This window comes from Tetrao urogallus (assembly GCF_951394365.1).
Source record: "Tetrao urogallus genome assembly, chromosome: Z".
NCBI lineage: Eukaryota > Metazoa > Chordata > Aves > Galliformes > Phasianidae > Tetrao > Tetrao urogallus.
In genome coordinates this window covers 40,803,692-40,809,691 of record NC_136816.1, presented here as the reverse complement: position 1 = coordinate 40,809,691, position 6,000 = coordinate 40,803,692, and positions in this window count along the sequence as shown.

The following is a 6,000-nucleotide window of genomic DNA, read 5'->3' as shown; positions in this document are numbered from 1 at the left end:
ATGGATTCTAGTTGTACCCTTTCTGATTTGATGTCCAACCTGGAACATACCTAAACGATGAAATACTGCAAAGGGAGGGGAAAATTAATCCTCCTTTCCCCATTTACAGGCTGATGGCTGTGGCCATGTTTTAACAGCCGGTTATAATGCAGAATTGTTAGCTGTTCACTTCTTGTGTACATAGGTAAGAACATTTGAAATATGGTTCTACGAAACTGAAGTCCCTTCATTGCTGACAGCTGGTAAAGGTGGGAGATTAAGGTGCTTAAATCCGATAAAGCACCATGGACAGTTTCAGCTCTGTGGTTCCAAGTATTTACAGAACAGGATTCTTGTGCGGAGGTGTTTGTGTTTTCGCATTCTTTCTCCACAGCAGCAAACATAAATCATATGCCTGACTGAAATAATTCAGCACACCTCTTCTGCCAACATTCCTTGCTTGCAGAGCTGTACTAATTACAATGCACTATTTTTCTTCTCTCACTATCCCATCTGAACTGTTGGCTGAAAGTGATGTCTTATCTATGTGAGAAACTCCAATACTACTGTGCTTTATTACCGAGTCTCTTTTTTCCTCTGTTTTAAATTAAAAAAAAAGTTCCTAGGATTTATACCATTGCGATGTAGAAATTAATGAAGTTACCCCACTAATACAGTGGCACAGATTCATTGTTCCAGCAGAGTTCGAGAACAGTATTACTTCTTGATAACATTCTAATTACAACAAAGGTAGAAATAACATGGTTTGCACATGTTAGTAAAATGTGCGCCCCCAGTTAACTACCTATACACTTACACTTGTTTATTTTTCTACTTTTCAAGTATTTTAAGCTTATTTGTTTGGGAGAAATTTATTTTAAGATTTCAGCTGTGACTGAGCTCTCTGCAACTTGTATTTTTTTGTTGACTGTAGTCTCCCTTCTCTTTCCAGTAAAGAGTTGCCTTCAAGTTCAACATTCACTCTAGAAGATAGTGCCATCTATTTGACATCAGAACAGAGCACACTGGAAACGGAAAACGATAATGCTTCTGTTTTGGATGTCTATTTGGTAAGTTGTCAGTCTGCTTCTTTTTTTCCTGTTATTTCTCTGATTGAGGCTTAGCAGGGGACTTGAATAAATACTGAACTTAAAGAACCAGAGGTTCTTTGAGGTATTTTTAAGTTAGACATATGCTTAAGGATCTTTGCAAAACAAATCATTCAGTAATCTTCTGTCTATTTCTGTTGTGTTAATAACAAGTTACACTAAAATTTCTTTCAGGTTTTTTGTAATGGTAGGAGGAATGGGAGTGGCTTATTACTTGCTTCTCGTGCTTACAGGAGGAAACAAAACATCTTTTGTCTTCATATCTAATATTCCACAATTGAGAAAGTAAATTTTTCCAGGGAGACAAGCTTTGTATTTACATCAGTGATTTTGAAGAAAAGCAAGCACAATATAAAGTATATAAATCAATAACAAAGTATATGAATTGCTTACTTTTCTGCTATGAAGGGTTCTTCAGTGTGGTGTCTGGAATGCACTCACAGAGCTGCATAATCACCCCCTCAATGGGGTGGCGAAGAGAATCATAAGAGTTAAAGTGTGAAAATTCGTGGACTGAGATAAAGACACTTTAATAGATAAATCAAAAGCAGCATGTGAAATCAAAGCAAAATAAGGAATTCATGCACTACTTCCATCAACAGGCAAATCTTTGAGCACTTCCAGGAAAGCAGGGCTTGTCACATATAACAGTTTATTGGGAAATCAAACACCATGAATCCAAACATCTCCTTTCTTCCTCTTCTCCCCAGCTTTTATAGCTGAGCATGACACCATGTGGTACAGCTTATCCTTTTAGTCACTTTGGGTCAGCAGTCCTGTCCTGCTGTTCCTTCTGCACTCACAGCCAGTTACTGTCTGGACAGAGTGAGGAACTGAACATCCTTGGCTCTGTGTAAGCGCCACTTTGCAGCAATTAAACCATCCATGTATCAGCATTACATCAGTTCTTATAAGAAAAATTAACAGACAAAACTATGGGAATTGCTCATATTCCACAAACGTAAAGGCACTGGACACCCACTGCTAGTTGCATTTGAGCGAGGTTTTGTGCATTTGCAAGCCCATTAGAAAAACTCAGTATGAATACAGGAAGCAGTGTGCTGCTTGCTTCTTTTTACCTGAGGATTTATTTTCCTCAAACATAAACAATTCTGACATTATGCTAGAGATCTTTTACTCATGAAGAAATGACATTTGTGGCAAGAATTATATACGGAGGAAGTGAAAAAGCAATCATTAATTAGGTTACTAACAAGCATTTCACTCAAGCATGGCTGTTTTCCTTTTAGTAGAGGTTCCCTGCATTCATTATTAAGTGTTTACTGTTAGTTAGTTTGGTATTTTTTTCTGTAAGAAATACAGTGAAATACAGAATATGTTTTATGTTGTACATAGAATATATTGTCTGATTGCTGTGCTATTCTCTGTATAAAGAAAAACTGAGTTGTTTGTTTTTGGTTTTTTTAACTAAGCCAGCAGCATTTAGGTAAATATAGTACCCACTGCTTAGGGTAGGTTTTGTCTGTTCTGCCTCAACTGAATCAACTCAGTAGCAAGTACAAGCAGCCAGTTGGAAGTAGAATTGACTTAGTTAACTGTGGCTTCATGTAGCCCATTAAATCAGCTTATTCCTGTAGGACTTGTGTTAAACAGGCCTGTTGATGATACGATGTTGACTTGAAAAGTCTGTAAAGACTCAGAAATCCTGAAATGTTGCAGGAAATGGACAAGTAAATCACATACAGTCTAACCTCCTGAAGCTGCCTAACAGACACCACTTCTTTCTGAAAAGAAAGACTTTGGTTAGTATGAAATACAGACCCAACACTGCAAAAGCTTCATTGTGTAGATCAGCCAACCATAAAGACCTTAGTGCAGTTTTTAAGGTATCTAAAATTGAGAAAAGCAGTACTTCCAGTTAGGTAATTAAAAAAAAAAAAACAACCCACCTTAAGTCATCCTGTTGTGTCTGTCCGCAATGTTAAGCTTTCTGTCCATGAAAGAGCAACATGAAATTAAAAACTACTCCTCTGTTCTCTCAGGTGACAAACTACAGTGTCAGTGAAGTCAGAGTAGTAAGGCTTAAGAAATAGGATAACTGATGTCTTGAGGTCCCTTCCAACCCTTGTGATTGTGTGTGATAATTGTTTCACTGTAAGTAGTTTGATACCCGTTATGCTTACAGTGGGATAAGAATATGCACGTAAATAGTAGAGTGACAGACATAAGTTTGCTCCATTACGATGCTCTACAGCTTAAATCAACTGGTGGTAAATGCAGATCTTAAACAAGTATATATCCTGCCTATAGGATTTCATTACTGAACTATTTCGTTTGAAGAACTCCTGTGTTAACTATGACAGAAGCTTCCTTGTTAGGAAAGGAATAGTTACGTGGAAACGTAACATTACCCGCTGTTATTTGTGTATGACTTAGGAGTCACTACCACTGAAAAGAGGGCTGCAAAGGATTGAAAAGGATTTAGAGTGGAAAAAAGGAGTAATTGTAGTGATGAGCAAGCTCTGCATATTTGAAGTCCAGTTAGTACAGCTATGATTTGTCAGATGAATTGCACAGATAATAATGTTAATTCAGAATTACCCATACTGTGGCTTATGACTAAATACCAATTTTACTATAGGATTCTGAAGTTATAAATCCTAGGTGGAGATCTGTTTTCTGTGTATTGTGGCTGTAGATGCATAGCTAAATAGACTGATGAGTGCTTGCCTCTCCCTATTTGGAAATTTGGCAAACACGTCTCCCTCTTCTTACTCTTCACTTCACTGTGCTTCTTTTCCTCTGTTTTCACTCCTATAGTTAGTACTGTGCCTGGTTCTCCTTTTGAACACTCATAGTTTGTATTCGATCCCTTCCAACTGCCAGTTTACTATCTAATCCCTCATCTTCACAATTACTGTCTCTTAGAAATATTTTCACTCCTTCAGCTATTTTTGGATAAGCAGTCTTTGCGCTCTCCTAGCGTGAACTTTCCTTGCAGAGAAAAAAGAATTCTTACCTCAAATCAAATAAATACCTGCAGTTCTGTGTTCAGTTCTGGGGCTCCCAGCATAAGTAAGACTTGGAGCTGTTGCAGCGGGTCCAGAGGATGGCCACAAGAACAATCAGAGGGCAGGAACACCTCTCCTGTGAAGAAAAGCTAAGGGACTTGGGCACATTTAGCTTAAAGAAGAGAAGTCTTGGGGAGACCTCATTGTGGCCTTCCAATACTCAGAGGAAAGATGAGGAGGGACTTTTTATCAGGGATGTAGTGGTCAAGAATGACTGTAGCAGCCAGGCTCCACCTCTTCTGGTCACACAGCTGAATTGCCTTCCCCTATGCTCCCAGGGCTGACCGGGTGCTTTCCCCAGGTGCTCAATCAGGGGTTCAGGCTGTGATTTACAGTTATTATACAGGGTTGTACGTGCTACCATAACTCCTTGACAAGGTGTTCCTTTTTCATTCAAGAACTTCTTGCTTCTCTGTCTTCCACAGCATTTGATTCAATTCTAATCATATTGCAGATTTCTTCAGAGTGCCGTTGTGAAGCAATAATAACCAGGACTGAAGTTAAAGCATTTCCCAGGCAGGATACATGTAAGAACAAGCAATTAAATGTACAGTCACACTACGATGTACACCTCATATTTTGACACATTGCTCTTTCTGGAGCTTTGCTATCTCCATTGAAGATACTGGTAGAAAAAGACAGCAGATTGAATATTAACTTCAGTACTGTGAGAAAAGAATTTAGGCCTCCTTACTTACAGACATTTTGAGTGAATTTCCCCTGAGAGCAGAAAAATCCTTATGTGTTCTGTGCACATACTGGAACCAGTTAAGCACCCTTTCCTCAAAGCAGGGTTTACATAAGGCTGAAAGAGGGAAGATTTAGGTGTTCCACACGGTGAGGAACAACTCACTCTTCCTCTCCTCTCTTACCTATTTGATGTCTGTATTCAATTATCCATTATCTTGTCCATCAGGGGAAAAATAAGCCTATGTCTCTCATAAAACCGAAGGCTGATGCAAGGTGAAACAAAAACCAAGCTCTTGAATATCATTCAGTAGAAGAGTTTTTGCAGAAGCAGTTTTACATAAAAAGCAACAGCAATACTTCCATGAAAATCAGATAATGGAATGAAGTGTTAGAGTAGATTAAAAGCATGTCATTTCTGATTGCAATTAGTACATTACCTGCGTAAGCCAGGTGCTAAAATGACAGCTTCTATTGTTGCTAAACTACAGGTTCTCATGCCCTAAGGATTTTAATGCATTATATGGAGAAATCAATTTACTCAAAACCAAATCCATGGGAAGACAATTGAAGTACAAAAAGATTCCCAATACTGAAAGTACACTATAGAACCAGCATGAGAGATCTCAGATAGCTATTGCAGGAAGGCATCTGATGGGGTCATTTGCCATTAATTATCATATTAAAGTAATTGCTATGGTCAAATGCAGTCTTCATCAGAAAATGCTGCTTTTTACATCAAAATAACGCCACACATTGTGCAGTGGTGACAGAGATGCTCATGTCATGTGCATTCCATTGTAGACTTTTCCACAGTAATGCACACAGAAGTGGATTGTACCTGACACACAGAAGGATATTTAAATCCTGCTGTATGCACAGCATTTCTGTGACTCACACGCAGCTGCTCTATGTTTCTATCAGGGCAATCTTTTCCAATTCTGTAATGCAAATTTTGCAGGTATTTTTTCAATCCTTCATCCTTCTGAAATGCTTTGGAAGGATAAGAGTTAAAGTAATAAAAATGCATATGTTATAATTGTGTACTGCTGGAATAGCAAAAAGCGAGCATTGGCATTATTGCCGAGAGTAGAAAGAAGTGCTGTCCAAACAGAATAGTCTCTGAGAACCTAGTACTTTGCTCACCAGCAGTGAATTGATTATGAATGCCCTGTCCATAACAGTGGTTCACA